Below are 19,910 nucleotides of genomic sequence, written 5' to 3'. Positions count from 1 at the left end.
CCATCTACACAGAATTATATTTATAATATCTAAAGGAAATCGGTGTATTTCCGTTACTAGTTTTAATCACTTCCTGTTTTTATTTGGAATATTGCAAAAAGAAAATTGTAGAGTACACGATACCCCGAAGACCAAACGTGTAATCGGGGCAGAATTTTCGTTTACAGAAATAAAAAAGAAATAAACGAAGTTTCCATCGAAAATTCTTTTTTACCATGTTGCAGTGTAGAATATCGGATACCATACAACTTTGAATTAAATTTTTTTTAGATATCTTTTACGGTTTCACTAACGTTTCCAGCAACATGAAAGTTTACCAATGTTTTTTTGAGAGATGGCTTCGATTCTAAAACCGTTCCATCGTCAAAATAAAACATGGTCACGTTATTTCAATTTACGAGCTAGAACGTAATGTTTGGTTAATTAATTATAACTACACGAGCAAGAAAGAAAATTTACGTTTTTCATTTAGCACGAGCACGAGTCTAATCGTTATTTCGAAAAACGTATTATATCTTTTCAGGAAAAAAGAATCAGTATCTAAAACTGGTATAATAATCGCGTGAGCTACACGCGCAATTTTCAATAGCGAAATTTCCCTTACACACGCGTTTGTTTATAAAATGGCTATCCACCGACGGCTAGTGATATTACAGAAAAAATAATTTCGAAAATATTTTTCACCGTTCAAAATGATTTTAACGCTGCTTTGCAGTGCCGCTGACGCGGAAAAAATTCCAAAAATGCCAAAATTCATCGGAACAACAACATTGGCTCCTCGAACGGTTTCATTCATGCGGATCATGATTACGCGACGTATGTAATCGCTTCTCCCGGCGGAATATTTTATCCGCTCGGGCGGGGGGAGAAATCGTTCAATCGGACGATCAAATATTCCACCAGCAAATGGCACGGTTCCCCGGCGGTAAATTTCGAATTATTTGCAAATTGGTCCGGCGACTGTGCGCTCGCTCTCCGTCCCGCGCGAATCCAACGACTATTACGCTTCCCATTATTCCCTATTCTTGATCGCGCGATTTCTGCGCCGATGGTCCCAGAAACGTTGACGGGCCGCTGTCCCTCCATTTTTATGCGCGACCATTTCACGTCTCTGCCCCCCTAAGGAATTATCGTAATCGAGCCCCTGTGCCTTTCCCAGCGCGATTAGCTCCTTGTTTTCGCGACGATCGATAACCCCTTTCTCGCATGTGCGCCATACATGGTGTACCAGACAGAAGACCACGGTTAGGTTTGGCGTGCTTCGAGATACTGTCCTGGGGGTCTCGTGCATTCTTAACCTTTTATCGTAGCATTTATCAATCTATGTTCTGTGAAAATGATACGTAATCATTTTCAACACTTTCGTTCCGTATATCGGGTCAGTTTATAAGTTCATGCATATTTCACGTTGATCGTCGCGTCACCCATATATGGTGTTTTTCACCGAAGAAGTAGAAAAAGTAATTCTGAATGTTCAGGAAAATTATTTGATCTTGATACATAAACAGGGTCTGTCATCGATCTTTAAGGAATGATGAAATTATCAAGTATCAAGGAAACCTGTTCTACTATAAGATACATCAGAGGGTGCAAACTTGTATACTGACCTAACGCCAGCATTTATTTCGATCCTAAATGCCGTGTTTCCCACTAATTTCTGAGTAGAGGAGTCGCTCGAGCCGGAGAAACATAAACAGTGGTGGTAACGGTTCAGTTTCTTCGCTCCAGTGTTAGAATTCTAACTTTAAAGCGAGGGGTTACCAAGAGCTCTGGGCCACTTCGAGCCACGAATCCATGGCGTCTGGGAGGATCTCGACGTTCCCGTCCATCGGAAACGTCGGCAAACATTTGATCGCTGGCGGCTGACGATCTTAATGAAAATCACCCGCGTTTGTTTATCGGAGCATAAGGGTCGACCGTTGCACGCGCCCGATGTCAAAGCGGAAATTCCGCTGCCGAGGGAAATTGTTCAACTGTGGTCGAGTCGATGACGATTCGAATCGCGCGTGCGGTGAAAAGAGTGGCACTTCTGAACGGCATCACGTGTAAACATGGTCTTTTAATCCGTCCAAGGTTCGATTTGCTCGTGTTTTAACTGTACTCTCGTCAACGTTGACCATTTCGAGCGACACCCGAGATGTTATAATATTTGATGCGGAAGTTTCGAAAACGCATCGATGATCAGCAGAGTTTTTACAAAACGTTCTACTAAATGTCTGAAATTTAATACGCGCCTGAGTCTATATTGCATGACATTTTTTGCCGATTTTTAAGTACACTAGCTGGTGCTTAGGACTATGTTTTTCAGTGATATGCATGCATTTTGTAGCAAGAAAGGAACTCGTTTTATTGCTACAACTCTCAGCAGCTGATATAACAATACTGGAAATAATAAGAAGCAGAACAGCGTACGAAACAATGCTACCGATTGTTTGGAAGACTAGGACAAACTGGCTCGCTCGAAAGGCACACGAAAAAGAAGAAAATGGCGTGTGAAAAGGAACAAAGCTGGGAAAACTAAAGAATTTGGTTTGCTTGGTTTGCTTGGTTCGAACGTGCAGGCCTATTTCACTTTTATCACAATGTTTACTCTGCCACTTACCAAATTGTGGTTTGGTGAGACTTTGTTAATATTCCTTACAAAACGTGTTAACATATTTTTTTCTTCTTTAACGTGTCGCATTTTTATCACTCTATTCTCTAGGATGTTCGCTAGGGATGCCAGTACTCCGGTAAGGCCCAATGATACCAAAATGGCTCGGGTACCTCGGGTTCGCCAAACCCGTACTGCAGCCGCGACCGAGCACAGTTACAGCCCCTGAGGGTAAACCAAGGAGCGCATAGATAAGACAAAGAGGTATGTAAGATGAATAATAATGAGGGGAGTAAAGAAAATAATAACGAAGAAAGAGCTCGCTACTACGATCATCGTTTTTCTTATTTGGCTAGCCGGGGAATGGAAGAGCACTCAGTTCAGCTCACGTCGTATCTTAGATGTATTAACCCTTCGAGTGCGAGAGGAAATTTTCATACATATCGGAGAAATGCCAGATAATTTTAAGCAAAGATGCATGAATGTAAACCAAAAATGTGTATTTCGCCTGTTATATATTACACGCCAAGAGAAAAATCGAAAACGTACGTAACCTCTTCAGATTTCTGGGAGTTTGATAAAACATAACAGTTCTTTCTATTTTCCCCGAGTAGAGTCGGGGCCACGAGTTGCGCAATCGAGGGGCGAAGATAATTGTTTGGTCGTTCGTTATCTTCGCGCCTAGAGTGGCTCTCGATGGTCCCAGGTGCCGTTAACAATTACTCGAAATTAATAATCGAGGCTACCGCGCATTCATTATCGTCGAGCAACGGTCCCAAGGACCAAGGCGACGTGGTAACGCGAAACAGATTAGCATCGCGACGCTTAGCCATTGGCGATACCGATAATACTTGGCGATATCGCGTCCGACACGGATTAACCAACGCCGGCAACTGGACTCGCGTTTCACGGCTAACGATCGATGGGGCAAAACCCACCGTTCGAGGCGTCGACTTTTCGAAATCGTTATCGTTCGCGCGAAACGAGAAGATATTAGAAAAGAAACCACGGGACTCGGGCTATCGTTGTGCTGGCCCTCGCGGCTTCCGTCCGGCGGGTGAAAGTTTCCTTTTCACGGCGCCGCGCTCGAGGCGCTGAAACGGACGAGAATTTTCCGTTACCACGCGATGGCCCAGCGAATTATTAAGTGCGAATTGAAACGATAAAATCGCAGTCCAAGGTTTAATTGGAACGAACACCGTGCAGTTATTCTAGAGGCGAAAAACACGTCTGGAGTACGGCGGGGCGGCTTAGATCGAAGAGGGTGGAAGAGGCGCGATCGATGTTGAAAAATTGACAAACTGAACAATAACGACAAACAATATTTGTACATGTCCGTTCGAGTACATAAAATCGATATTTCGTGCGATATCGTCAGTATTGTAATTACAATCGAATCTTGTATTTTTCACGAATATCGAAAGAGTCGCTAATTGATTTTGAAAGCTCGTTTTAAAATCAATTAGACACTCTTCTCTGATTGCGAATCTCGCGAAGATCTTACAAGTTTGATTTAAGTTCAAATTTATCTTCTCGATTTATTGGAAGAGTCGCTACTTTAAAAGCATATCTCAACTGGGAGCTCTTTTGAGAATCTTGTAAATAGATCGACTTGGTACTAATTGTGGAAGAGTGTTATACAAAATTCAGGTCCCCGAATGTTCAAGGATTTTGAGAGCACTGTATTTTTAAACATGAAATCGTTATGTACATTTTCCGATTCTATGATAAAACAATTTAACTAATTTTATATTACGAAATTCTATCAATTCGTAATTCTTCGTTAAAAATTACTTTCAGTATTCAATTTATGGTGATTAGCGAATCATCGTGTCGTTCGTTAAATTCCGTCAGAATTAATTGGATTGATTTGCCTTATCTACAGTGTTCGATTATCCTTTTAACGAGTATTTTATGTATCGATAAAGCAAACGTATCTTAATTGGTTTCACGAATTTAAGATTTTTCCGATTTGGTCTTTCATTTTGATCGAAGTTTACATTTAATATTTTCTTTTGCAGTAATTTCTATCGGGCGCGTGAACACGTTAAATTAAACCAGAATCCGGGTCGATTTTACTAATTAGTGTCGATTGGTCTCGTACAAAAGATTCAATCGCTATTTAAAATTTAAAACTAGTTAACATTTTCATTCGAGTATTCTTAAGAGTCTATCACGTGCAATTCCAATGTTTATTTTGTATTAATGTAATGAATGAAAAATTTAGTCCTTTATCTGCATCGATCAAATTTAATTTAATTATGATAATTGAATTATAGCTGAAATTAACGAGAAATGGTTAATATTACCCACACGGAGATCAATTAAATTAATATCGTTTAAATCTGCGATAATAAATGTAGGATCTGCCACTTGTTTTCATTAAAATAATAACTTTGTTTACACTACCACTACAGAAAAAGTTAAATAAGTATGTTCGTCGTCTAACAGAACATTGCGAGCGGAAATAATCCGAAAGATAACAGGCACGAGAACCGATTAAAAAAAGCTATCTAACGATAATTGTTCCAGGAAGTGTTTTCAATCATGTGCGATAACCAAAACCATTTTACTAACAATTACAATTTTTATTAGTTCCAAAGTCACTGATACTTTCGTTCGTGGATCTCCTATATAGAATGCCGAGTTCTCCAAGAATTTAATGATAAAAGTTTCTCGCGAATCGTTGCCGCAAACTCGAGGGTGCTGTTTACAAACTGATCAACATAATTACTTATAGAAGCATGGATCTCGTGATTCGATTAATCGAATTACTTAAATAATACGTAGTAATAATTATTCGTATACAAGTTGTTACTATTATTATTGTTGTTAAGTTTTACATTACACAATTACGCGCAATTGTCGAAGCAGCCAATATATCGAATAGTAGTCACTAATGCTCAGGGGTAAATTGAACGCAAGCTAAATAGTCAGATCATTCTCCAGACGCCAGGTGCTCTAGATTAAGATCCTCCGCTCCAAGTAATTAGGGGAATCGCCTGTTCGAATGAAGCAATCAATATTCCGAAAGCTATTCACACTCTATAAATCAAACATTCGGTAAGCATGCCGCGCTAATTAAATATGTAACATTCATTCCTGAAAGTTTGTTCACTTTCCAGATACGACATCCTCCCGGTTTATCTTTTCAAAACAAACAAAGGATCGTCTACTCGAACCAAGTAATCAATGTTCTGAAAGCTGTTCACACCCTATAAACCAAACGTACCCTAAATATCCTACGGTAATTGAGTATACGGTAATTGAGTTCTTTCATCCCCCTACCGGTTCATTTAACTCCACGAGTATTTCGAATAGCTCTACTAAATACAATTAACGTCGATACAAATATTATTTCTCCCCATCTTAGCCTGATGGAATAACGTAATTAATACTTCAAAAACTGTTCGCGCTCTATCTCTACTAAACACTCTGTAAACATTCAACGTTAATTAAGCTTGCGATACTCCTTTCATCCCTGATAGCAGGCTGTCCCTTCTGTTACGGCCAGCGGGAATGTAATCCCCTAATTGTTTTAACTAGTATATTTTGAGCAGCGTAATGCAAAACTCGAGCCGTGTACGTGCACGGAAAACCTCAACTCGTGTCGCGGCTCTCGGGCCAGTAGAGAGACAATGGCGAGGACGATAGCAAACCGAGCACGGAATCACCGTGAACTCATTGCAACCGCGTATATACACGGAGGGAATTAACCAGAATCGTGACTCACCGATTGCCGTCGCGACGCATCGCACGCGGCGTTCAACAACGGTGTCTTCTCCGTGACACCATTGTCAGATACTCGCGACTTCCGTCAACCTCGCGGAACGACCTCGCTTCCTTGCTAACGAGAGGAATGTGAAATAGAAGTGGAATGAAATATCGCGCGAAAATTATGGCCTTCTCTGAATCACGAATGGTTATTAACTGCCACGGCAAACGTACGCGCAATCGACAATGACCTAGTGATCGACATTACCTGCACTTTTAATCAGATATCGAATCGCGACTGTTAGTCCGACTGTCGCGGAGGTCTACTTTGAGATCTGAGGTCTACTTTGTAATTTAGAATTTATTATAATTTTTAAGCGACCATCTAAGCTTAATGCATCAACGCAACAACATTGTTAAAATAATGCAAAAATGGAAATGGTTTTATTTCGGATCGCTATCGCGATAGCGGTGGATTCTACGTCGGTAACTGGAAGTAATCGTTTTAATCGAATGCCTACCATGTTTTAAAATTCCTCTCAACTTTCTTCATCGAGCAATTTATAAATTCCGTAACAATTATTTTGACTAATTAAGTACGCGTTCGAAAAATGATGAAGTAACTGTAGCAAACGCGTGCTGGTAAATTAAAAAAAATTTCGAGTACGTATGCCCGTGTAAAACAAAGTTCGATCGTTAAATTCGAAGTTAGGTTTAGAAACGGCACTACAGCTGCGCCTTCCACTTGGCACACTTTATTTTCTTGCATTTCTCGCGGTAAACGAATATTAATTTGAGGTATTTCTAATACCACGACCTCTATGGAATAGAGACGTTAATTAAGAAAAAATGTTTCAAAAGTGAGAATATGATTTTTAGTATTAAAAATATGTAATTTAAAAGATGAGTTTTTAATTATAAGAAAAAGTATAGAAAGATCAACATCTCTTCTTTGCTACAGGGAATAGGCTATTCCCTTGAGTGTCGCACTTTATAAAATGAAATTTATTATTCATTATAACCCTCATAGAAAATATATATGATTTTCAGTTATCATTTAATTAGATTTAACCGAAACATTTATAGGATAATTATATCTCCATTTATGATTCATATATTATTATCCTATAAAATTTATTAATTCGTGTATTAATCATTTCCTTATTATTTCGCCCGAATTTTCATCTACGCTCGGAAATAGTTCCCAAATGATTGAGAATTAACTCTGCAGCGAAACGTGAACAACTCCTGTTTGAAACATTTTCCAATCGGACAAATAGTTTTAGGATTAACCGTGGAAGGATTCTTTCGGTCGACGAAGTTTGAAGGGGGCCTGTTCCACCCACTTGAATCGTTCATTACGTGAAAACAAAAACAAAAGTATTTGAGCGATACCTTCGAATGCTCCGTAAACGCGTGCCAAGTCGAATAACAACAAATAACGTTTTCGAGGTGTTCACTCGCGAGAGTCAATTACAGACAATTTAAAAGCTTCCAGCGAGACAAATGTTTCAATCTGTCTGTGTTGGCCGACTCCTCGATATACAGAGTGAACAACGTAACCTGATCACCTTTCGTTTTGAAATCGTAGATTTAATGTGTTATCTCCGATAGATCATGCGGATTATTAACACTAAACACATCACGATCGGTCGAATGACCGTTTATAAATGTTTGTATAGTTATTGTATGTCATATATAAATTACATTCAATTGTTTCATGCGTTATTCGATTTAGTTCCACGTAGAATATTTTTGCATTTCATTGAAAAATGTATCTCACGTTGTTCGCGTTTCTTTATTCAAAATCGTAACGCTCAGTGTGAACTACGTTCGCCAGGTATAAATTGCGTCCGATCTCGGTATTTATGGATTCAAACGAGCGCGTCCCAACAGCGGGTGCCTCTAACACGTTAACCGTCGGGTCTTTCATATTTGATACATCGAGCTCAAGCCGGTTCGGGACCCGTTGCATCGTAAATAATGCACTACAAAATCACGTTCTTACGCTCCGTGTATTACCCCTGATGCATTATTCCCGAGCAAAGTGTACGTAAAATATCCAGAAGACTTGTGCCGCCACCGCGTGATCCATGTTTTTCTCTTCCGTGGTCTTGAAAATGCTACACGGCGAGTTAAGGGAGAATACTAAAAAAGTCATCGTGAATAAACGAGACACTCGCGTCCGGAAAAATAAATTTTCAGTTCGCCACTTGACAAACGTGTTCGGGCTCTGGTCCTTTCCGAACGAAACATAAACTATCGTGCACTCTGAGATCGGTAAAATTCTGATTCAGGCATGAATGTTGGATGATAAGTAAAACGGTACGATAACAAGACGAATAACTTTATGGTGAATTTTTAACACAAAATTCTATTCTGAAATTTTGATTCTGATTCTAACACCAAACTCGAATTCTAAATTCCATTTCTAAACTTTTCCATAGCAAATGGCAATAAATTCTAATAAATAATATCATCGTGGAACGAAGACAGAAGAAACAAAACCAAAAACGTACTCACTATGTAATTACATTCTTCGGCTCGACGAATGATTTATCAATTGATTTTAATAAGACAATCCCTTGATCATCCCTTGTCAATGACTGGAACGAACTTCGTATAATTATGCTGCTAATTAACGCGAGGAGGGTGGGATGGACTCGCCAGGTGCAACGCCTTTGAAAAGAAACGTACGATTCTGTTTACGGTAGCCTCCAACCCCGGTAAACAACGCTTGGCGTAATTGAAAGGCGGAGCAAGCGGATGTCGATATCGGGCGATTTTCTTGAACGATGCTCGACCCTCGTAACGACAACGACGTCTGAACGTGACTAAACAAGGCCTGAGATTTACGCAATATTTAATACCGTGAAAAACGACCGTCCCCCACCATGTTTACAACCGTATGTCACGTGTAATTGGCGCGGTGCGCTCTACAACCACGCTGAAACCAAGGACGTTCCCTAAACACTAACAGATCCTTGAGTTCGTCCTAGGTACGCGACAAATTACACTCGCTGTATAAACTAAGGTTTTGTGTTTAATATTTAACCATTGATATTGTTACAATAAAACATTATTGATTCGAAATAATTCATAGAAGAATGACTACATATATTTAGAACAGGACGTTACATACATGACAAATGATTATTGTATTGCAAGAATGTCAATGAAGTAAAATATTACGCGAATATGTTCGTTTATAATTTGCATTTCAACGAAAGGTTATTTTTATTATGAAAATTCTCGACATTCTCGAGACGGTATGCTTTATGCGGGTGACCCAAGTAAGTCTTGCTAGCATCCGCTTACACAACGATATACATTTCCTCTCTATAACGAATTCGTACAATCGCTGGTAAGTCTAAACGCGACAACATGTGATATTTTCCAGACACGGTGAGACTCAAGGCTTTGAAGGGAAACTGCAGAACAAGGAACGTTCGCTGAGCCACCACGAATTAATATCAGTTAATATTAGTGAACGAAGAAATGCTTAAAATTGCTAATAATAATCACTCGATGATTATATAAACGCCCGTAGCGAAAAGCAATTTTGAGCATTCAGATTTGCGACTGAAAAATCTAAAAAAATGTACTAACCTGTAGCTCGATGGCTACAGCGTCTCCAGTCTTTTGCATAATTTTTCAAGCAATCGGAAAAAAGGAATTGAATCCAACTGGAGAATTAGGTTTGCTTTTGTCGGAGTTTGGCAGGTCTTTTCATAACTAACGATCGACGTGTGACAGACGGGAATCGGTTGAAGGGTTCTTTTCGCGCGCCTATTCGCCATTATCCTTTGTTAGAAATGGAATTTTTGAAGCGACTCGTAGGGTAAGATTGAAAAGTTTTCATCCTGACCCATAACGATAGGTGCAAGTACCCGCCAATATTGCGTTATATTCACCCTTGAGATACAAGTGGCTCGAGCATCATATTCATGCCACTCGCGTTGAGTAATTGCGTCGCGATGACAATGCTCCGCGCCATGTCAAATACAGAGTATCCACTTGTAATAAAATTTCCACCAAAAGAGGAGGATACACAAACTGAAACCACACGTTTTGATAATGCTTGTGGTATATGCTCCTTTGGCTTCATTTCTCATGCAAAAACAATCGAGTAAAATTGCCTTGTATGGGTAGGATATCACTCGATTCTAATCATCTCTCGTTCATAATTTTTCGAAGAGCAAGAAGAAACTGAATTAATATTTTCTTTCCAAATTATTGCTACTTCTACTTTAAAATTTTATATTTAGAATTTTGTCACTAACATTCACAGTTTCAAACGTATCAACAAAAATACGAAAAATCGGAACGTCTCTGATGTTTTCATTCCTGTAAATGTTTTTCAGCACTGTTGAAAAACAACGATACGACTAGGTTCACTCGTACAGGATCAAGAGCCGCGGGGTTGCCAACGATTGAGGTAGAGGTTCGAAAATTGTTAAAGGTTGTTTTATTTATTTTGAGGCCAAGTATTGACGGCACGACTAGTCTAAATCGATTTAAGGGCACTCCCTTGTACGATTATTTGCCTATGGGTGGTACCCTTTACCGAGAACACATAGGTAAATGAATTTTTTCCGTTTCATAGAAATTCCCTTGGAAGAGGGCAAAATCACCCTTCGGAACGCAATTCAACTACACGACAAAGAAGTTTACCTCCGTGCGCGTTACAGCCGGGGCGGTGTAAAAATTCCGAAGAACGATTTCGCTCGGTTTGAAAACCGAATTTCCGCAGCTAAAAAATTCTTGCTAGGGGCGAACGCGCGAGTATCGACGCGGTGGCGTAGCCATTTGTAACCTACATTGCAAATTCGCGTTAGACTTTGAAATTTTGTTCATGTGCGAACGTAAAAACGTACTAATTTCATCGAATGATACGACGCGACGTTAACGTAAATACGTTTGTTAACACCATTGCGTCCAAATAGCTGAATGAATTTCAATGAAACTTTATATTTTAGTTTGATACCATTATCTCCAGATCTGATTAAATTTTTAGTAAACTCGGACCATTTATAACAAACGTTACTCGATGGACACCTAATTCTCATTTCTTCAACTTTGTACATCGTGATACGACTAATAAATGTAGAAATACATCCTTCGATGCATGCCCTTTTTCTGGCTGCCGATAAGTAATGAAATAAAGAAATTAACGCGTACAGATTCTCCGAGTCCTCCCCCTAACAAAATTATGCAAAATGTCGGAAAGTATAGCGATACGTATTCGGCACTGTTAATATTCAGTTGCACACCCGGTCGCTAAAATTCTGGATGCGCCATTGCCTCGATCGTGCACTCCCCGGCGCTCATCCGCGATGTTCCATCGAAATCAGAATATTTCTTTCAGAGAGTGTCGCGCCAAGCGAAGTGGATTCAACATAACATCGTTTTCGACAAACGGAGACCACCCCCTCAACGCCTCTCGTTTGACGTAACGTTATCTTCAGCGGGATCCGGTCGCGTTATCAAAATTTCAGTCTGAAATATTCATCGCGCGCGCGCACCTATGAAAAACGACCACTCACGCTTTCGACGCTTCGATGGAAAACGACTGGAAAACAACAACATCAGCAACAAAAACAACAACAATAACAATCGTGCATCGTTCACAGAGTGAGACGGCAGCACGTAGTTGGCGCGATCCATGAAAATATTCAAAGGTCGACGCGCCAGCGAAAACACGAAACCTGAACCAGTCCGGGTCTAATTAATTCCTGCAATTCGCCGGAAGATAATGACGAATCGCGCGAAATGATTAAACACGGGGACCGATGGAGCCCCGACCCGGCTTCGAAATTAATTTACACGCACTTCGTACCCTCCCCCCCCATCATCACTCTCTACCTTTCTCCTCGCTCCTCTGTGTAATCGCGATGTGAATTTCAATGCTCACCGCCGCTGTTAATAATTGATCCAAATTTTCCATGCAACCGCGACCCCCGTGCACTTCCACCGTGAGATCCGTCGAAGCTGTTCGTCGAGGTGTTATGCGAATTTCGACAGAGTTCCCCCCGCGCGGACGCTGAACCGTGACGAGGAGGGAGAGGAAGATGGGCAAAATTTTGAACCGAGGGTAGTTCAGCGACAAATCGTTAATTTCGGGCGCGAGGGATCGGGGGATTTAGCTCGAATCGATGGATGGTGCAGGTTGGCATGAAAATAGGTGGGGCTTAAGTCATCTTTTCGCTGTTTACGAAATTGTTTGCAACGTATGGAAACTTCAAGTACTCGCTCGAGAAGCGCTATGGGTCGTCGCACGTTAAGTAGTTAATTTTGTGCGTTCGTCGGGGAGGATTTTAACGTGAATATATATTCTATTTTTAATTTAAACTAAAAATACTATATCCAAATCTGTTTGCTGTTGAAAAAAATATTTCGGTGTAATTTGATGAATCAGCTTCGTTCGGACCCACGCGGAATTCGTCGAGCCAAAGCACGAAATTATCCCAGTAATTACCCTACATACCTCTCAATTGCTGCAACAATGCCATAACTCCCAATTTGCAATTTGTGAGTTATCGATTCAGAAAGAACGACAAATGAGAATTCATGGCATCGAATGACGAAATAATACCCTTATCCCCGATTCAATATCTTATTATACTAAAATCGCGCTATACAACGTTTCGTTGCCTATGTGAACGACAATGTACTGCAAAGAACATGATTAAACCTAAATTTTTGAATTACGTCACCGTCGCGGCAAGTGAGCTATACCTATATATCCAAGAAAATTATGCAAAGAAGATCTTGCAGTTTCGAACAACAGAACAACTTCGCTGTCGAAGTTGCTCGAGAATCGGCGCCCGACGCTCGGCATCGATTACTGTCACCCTCTATACCTTGCAATGTAATTCCGTGTTTAGCAAGAAACTGTTGCCCGAAATTTTGCCACGTTGTAGCTCGGGTATTCCCCTTGTCCGGATTCCAGCGACGAGAACGAGCCACGAACGCGTTCCAGGGGGCGCGTAGGTGCGCTGGCAGACACTACCGCAGGTAAACTGCAAGCCGCTCTTGCGAGTTGAACGAACGCACCTGCTTGCTCTTCAGGTAGACGTATCCCTCCCTCCCTCCCTCCCTTTGGACTGATGCCACGCTCTAACATTGTGGGACGGACGAAGGGCCTAGGAAATACTCTAGGTCAGGGGTGGGGAACCTTTAAGCATTAGAAAGCCGCATCTTACTTCAGGAATTCCTGCAACAGCTGCACAACGCTTCGTGCACCGTGTATTCTGTCAAAATTGTAAACAAAAACTTTTTTTTACATTTAAAAGAGACGTTTCATATTTGTAGAATTAATTTATACGAATACCGATTAATGTTTTCAAATTTCTTGATCGGATTCTCTTCGAAAATTAGGTGTTTTTGAACGGGTCATTATTATTGTACAGGTAATTCTAATACAAGTAAATTCTAATACACCTTGATGTTATATGACCCTGACCAAGTGACATTTAAACTATTTCTGTTGATTCAATTTAATTCCAACTCAATAATGACATTATTACTTCAAAACTGATATAATAATGTACCGAGCACTTTGCTGTATAGTTTCAAAATAATAATTGAGATCTTAATTGAGATAGAATTGAATTAAACTAACAAGAATTGTTCAAATATCTCACGGTCATATAACCTCAAACTCGACTGCAATCTCCCATACAATAATTTCAAGCGATTCGAATAAAACCGTACGTTTTACAAACCAAACCATTGTAACGGCTTGTTCGGCGTTGAACTTTCATATATTTTTGTGAAAATTAAGCAAAATCAATCAAGCGGTAGTGTTAACTACCGACCTACCAGATTTTGTTAACTACCAACAATAGAGTTTCTGCTTGATTGACGTGTTTAGATTTATTACAAGCGTCCGATAATTCAACGTGCTCTGCGCAGAATTTCCATTGGCATATTTATGATTTTCGGACGCCATAATTTCCCTGCCGAATTCATTCTACTCTCGCCGTGTTTATGATTCTTAATTGATTGTGTTTAATTTCGATCGCGGTTCCGTTTCGACAACGGTGCAATGTTCTCTGAACAATTGCAATGTCTGTTGCAGGTTGAATTATTGCGAACAAAAATCGTTTTAATTAAGCGGACACTACCATCGCGTTTGCTTCGATAGAAAAGGCACACAAAATATTGCAGGAGGCTATTTTTCTTTTTAATAAAAGCAAATCACGTTTTTATTATATAACAATGAAGAGAAGCTAATAATTTGTTCGTAGTACCGCAAAATAAATGGAAATAAATAAAAAAAAGTAAAATTCATGAATCGATTCGTTTGATCTTAATTGTTAATTATGAATTGTTAAAGTATGACCTGTAGCGATGAGGATATTAAACTGAGCAGCTAGGTAAATGATTATTATAGATTATAGAATGAAATTCGAAGTGGTAAAATTATTAAATAAAATCGGCGCATGTATAGATAATTATTATGAATTGAAATGCGCAATATTAAACTGGAGAACATTGTCGTACATACTTAGACAGAGTACAAATAATTTTGATCTTATACTTCAGGGTTGTCAGAAGTATAACTTTGGCGATCAAAGCTGTAGCTCCATTTTTCACGATTATTTGCTAGGAAACTGACGGCGAACGACAGCTTTCTCGTCTATCAGGATTAGGAACAAAAGGTCTGTAGAGAACCGGAGTAGCTTAACTAGTTAAAACAGTCACCTAACGGACGAAAAGATCCGATTTCCGATAATGTTGTGTTTGACATTCTTTAAAACATACTTTGTCGCATCAACGATACCAGAATAAAAAAAAAAAAAAAACGATCACACCGCGTAAACCTTATTGCAAAATTATGTTGCCCAGCTGCTAATAAATTGGTTCCCATGGTAGGAAGAGATATTCCACTTTGATGCATGGAAATTCAATTAAATTAAAGACGCGTGTACGTAAAGAATTTGATTTATCAGAGTGACCCAGAAATCGTTACGCATTTCCGAATTTTAATTTATTAAGTCGTATAAGTAACGAACAATAAAATTCACGTTGGCGCGAAAAATAATATTTATGACGCACGAAAAATAAAATCGAATAACACATGACGAATAAAATCAATGTGTTGGATTTATCGGTGACGCGTTTTATTTGCAAATTTCTATTTTCATTCTGAGAGTAACGAAGACCGACCAGTTTACCCTATCGTTTTTAAATTCGTTTTTACAAATGATTTGTTCCACTTCTGTTTTGGACTGCAGACTGGAGGAATTATAGTTTTAATTGAAAAATTGTTGTTTTATTGCCAATAATGTTGCAAAAGTTTTCCAATAATACATTCATAAATATTGTATTTGATATCCACACATGTTTTATAAGTGACAGGGAATAAACAGACGAAAATCATGTAATATTTTCTGGGACACTTCTGGGACACAAAAAAGCTGTGTAATGCTTGTACTTGTAAATTCTTTAACAATCTAGCATTTTGCAATTAAATTTAGAAAAAGAAACGAATATTTTTTCCACAAACAAATTAATAAAATTTGATGTTGTGAAATAATAAACACGTGTACATTTTAATATAAATAACGAATATTAGTAATTATACCAATGCTATGTAGAAATATTATTTCCAATCGCAATTAGAATTCCATCACGTTTTCCAGCGAAAAGAAAATCTTTCATTCATTCGCACGAGACATCGATGTAAAACGGGAATTTCGAAATTATTAATTGGAAAATTTAAAAATGATCCGACGTTAATTACACGGGGTCGAAACGTCACAGTGCAAAGCTTGTAATAAAGATTGGAAATTCATGCCCTACGCGGCGCTCTGTCTCCCTTGACGAAACGTGGAATTATTTTATTCGATGCTTCGAGGACGTTCCAACAAATTGCTGGATTTGTCCGCGCAGATTTTCAACGAAACGTCCGCCAAACTACGCCCTCGTTTTTACTTTTCGCGGAATGGAAAAAAAGCGGACGGCAAAACAAGGGGATTTGCATGCAGCGAATGCTTCATAATAACATCCTTGTCACGTATGATCTGCCGAGTTCGTCGCGAGCTACAAACGTAACGTTTTTGTCGTCATCCAGCAGAGACGATCGTGCGTTGTGTAACAAGCTTTACGTTATAATCTCTCCGTGCAAGCGTTGCGGATCAGCGACATTATCGTCCACCAGCGCTGATCTTCCACAGATAGAAACATGCTATTAGAATCACCTTCCTTTCTATTCGCGGTTATTGAAATCTGCGAAGACGCCTTCAATAAAGATGCCACGTCGCTTTTAGGGTTCTATTATTCCGTTGCTTCCATTGAAAGTAAATTTATTTTGTATCGATCAATTTCTGTCTGCATTATATTCGTCCAACGAAACTTCTTGGCCAAGAGGTCGACGCGTTGTTTGTATTTTTCTAATTGATATGTAAAATTTGATAGCCTTTGCTGATGAATATTAAATCCCACGTATTATGTGGAAATAATTAATATTTATTGGCAAAGTGAACGAGGAAATCAAATTTCACGTGTGAGTGGTAAAATTCTGAAAAATTCACACATGGTATAATATATTGCATATGGACTAATAATATATCATTATCTCGAGATCGTTGTACTTGGTAATTAATAATAATAGCTATGGTACATCTTTAATTCTGTTTCCAATGTTGTTATTCTTCCAATGGTATTCGATTTTTTTGTTATTATCAAATTTTCGTCTTTCTTATTATTGACAGTAATTATAATGATAAAAAAACTAAACGTCCACAAGTACATGCTTACATCACCGAACACAACGTTCGGATGATTTTGTAACGTACGATATGTAATCTGTTGGAGTGCGTTTGCGTGTACGTCCGAAAGCAATATATTAAATGGCCGATGTCAAAGTGCTCTTTTTTTTTCGTCTAATTACCAGGCACGCCCATGCAGATATAATCAACCCTTTTTGTGAACGCTGAAGTCTATTTCCAGTACGTTTCACAACCCGCGACGTTGGATTCCCGTCTAAAAGAAAACGGCGTTTTTCTTCTTTGTTCCGACTCTGTCTTCAATGGAGCTCTTGGAGCTGAATTTTCTTTAGACTTTAATGATCGTCGCCTACGTTTTGCGCGTAGGTGCAAAAGCGATTGAGCCTTTACGTCGCGCTTACGACCTCGCCGTTAGCCTCGGGAATTGGTGCTAAACGCGAAATAATGTGCCAATCTCTGCACTGTTAAGTCGAGTATTTACCTTGAGATCGAGCACTTCTTAAATTTTGCTCTGTTTTTTTTTTTTTTTAGAACGGAGCTGCTTTATAAGAAACTTAAGATTTAAGATTAATTCTACGCTATTGAAATATTCTCTATTTTGCATTTCGTGTTTCATATTCCATTCGACACATCATTCGATCCGCGTGAGTTATAAATAAAAAATGTCCATTCTATTCTTATCTTATCATCTCACAGGCGATATATTCCTATGTGACGCTCGTCCACTAAAACGCAGCTGCGAATACGTTTGCATGATCAACGATCGCGTGTAGATGGGACGAACAATTGTCTGCTTGCCAAAGTAGACATCGCGAGTACTCCACTTGATTATTTAGACAATTGTCGCTCCATGAAAGAGAAACGACGGACAGTCGTTTTTATCACAGTGGGAGGATTGTACTGCTTCGTGACAGAATTAAAAAATGATGCAGCGAGAGTCCGACTCGGAAAGTATGCAGCAACCCGCAGACGAAAATACATTATTTACGTAACAGCTACGCAAACGATTCCATTCTATGCGACACTGGTAGCGAATTGTTCATCACCGGCAAGGACAAGTTGGTCAAAATTATTTTAGATTAAATAAAGGTATCGGCTCCAATGATACTTGGATAAAAAAATTACGAACTTCAAGAGTAACGCAAAATAAATTTCCTCCAACTTTAACGATCACGATAAAAGTCGCGCAGAGTAAAAGTGTTGATATCTAACTATCGAAGTTCAGATCACACCTGCGCGTAAAATATTCCAGGTACGAGATAAAAAATAATGTTTCAAGTAATGGACGTTTCAAATGCGTTCTAGTTCATGTTCGGAAAGTAACTTTATTCCATGTCCTAGCCAAGCGAAGCATTTTAAAATAGTTTTATACAGTAAACAAAATAATACCGTCATAGAATTTTGCAAATTTAATTTGATTATGACATTATTGATGTCGAATATGACTAATCAATAATCGCATTTGAGACTGCATTTAAATGAGACCAAGCAATGATTAACGATTCAACGAAATCTAAGTAGTAGCTCGAGTCAGATTTTATTTACGGAATCGACGCGAATTCTAAAGAGCAAGAAATAGTTCTATTATACCGCAAACGGTACACAATTTCGCACCTTGCAACGGAACACTACCTAACACGAAATTTCACCTGGAATTGGTGGGTTTCTGAATTCCAAAGGTCCCCGAAAATCACGGAAATCCGTGGAAGATTTTCGAGTGGGCGTAAAAAGCGCAGCTTGCATAAACGAGCACGACGAAAAGAGATGTAGGTCGTTGGTGGAACGCGTCAAAGGTTTCGCAACGACATTAACGCTTAACGTTACAATAGACCCGCGACGCGTGCTCAATTATTCACGAGACTTTCGTCGGGACTGGATTTCGTTGGATGTTTACCCTGAGACCCCGGACACTTTAGAAACAAGTACGTCGGTGCCCTTCGATACGTCGTTCGAATTCCACGGCCGCGAATCTGGACTAACTACTTTTACACAACTGGTAAACCGAGCTCCTCGTAACCTTATGCAAGCAAAACCTCAGAAGGGGATCATTCATACGCCCGAGGTTATTTATACGACTCCAAACGGATTATGATTGCCGTACCGAATCCCACGATTCCTTCCAACCACTAACTATCGTTGTTCTCGCGTAATTTTGGACGCGATAAGTTGATCGCAGACGTTTTCAAGGGTACGTGTTACATTATTATCATCGGTTCAATAGAACTCCACTCGGTAGGAAGTTCGTTAAATCGATGATAAGCACGTAGAGCGTACGTGACAGATAACATACTACTGAAATTCTGAATTCTACATCACACTTTCGCGACTATGAATTTACGTAAATACACTGTTGCGATCGCGAATCACGATTGTAATTTGTGATTTGTGAATTCAATACAATATTCACGTCTAGCACAGCCGATACTTTCATCGTTACTTTAATGAAATTGTACATGTATAAAATTCACAATGACAAACGTATTAAGGTAAATAGGATGTCGAATATATTCGGACACCATTCTCTAAGAATTATTTAATCGGTATGCACGGTGAAACTCATTAGAGGGTACAGGCCCTCTATGAAAAGGTAAATCGAAAATGTAAAATGGAAGTCCTTTTACGAAACTACGTTTTCGGTGGGGATGCGTATGGTCTTGACAACGTAAGCTTTGATATCACGGGGATCGTCCTCCACAGGTTTCCGACATAACTGAACGCAAAACGTGCAAAGTTACGGATTAACGTACCTCGCGAAAATGTTACAACCTCCCTCATATTCCTGGTACTGTTAATTAATACGTCGAAAATAATATCGACTTCAGAACGGTGCGCGAATTTGTTCGCTAAATTTCTGTTTCTTCTATTTC

The 19,910-nt window shown here is 39.3% G+C and overlaps 1 protein-coding gene across 10 annotated transcripts in view; it reads right to left on the bottom strand.

The window, feature by feature from the left end:
- The window catches only part of LOC128877174 (choline transporter-like protein 1), a 65,677-nt gene that overhangs the window by 21,444 nt on the left and 24,323 nt on the right, over positions 1-19,910 (bottom strand). Inside the window, exon 1 of one of the 10 annotated variants that reach the window (XM_054124254.1) lies at positions 9,005-9,020. The exons of 8 other annotated variants lie outside the window; for them this stretch is intronic. The gene's annotated coding sequence lies outside the window, so the exon portion shown is untranslated. Of the gene's footprint in view, positions 1-8,830; positions 8,926-9,004; positions 9,021-19,910 lie in introns of those variants that run through there. One more of the 10 variants, XM_054124253.1, reaches the window with a different exon arrangement.

Source organism: Hylaeus volcanicus, chromosome 5, assembly GCF_026283585.1.
Source record: "Hylaeus volcanicus isolate JK05 chromosome 5, UHH_iyHylVolc1.0_haploid, whole genome shotgun sequence".
In the NCBI taxonomy this organism is placed as follows: Eukaryota; Metazoa; Arthropoda; class Insecta; order Hymenoptera; family Colletidae; genus Hylaeus; species Hylaeus volcanicus.
Note: the sequence above shows the minus strand (reverse complement) of the source record. Positions and strands in the feature narration are given on the sequence as shown.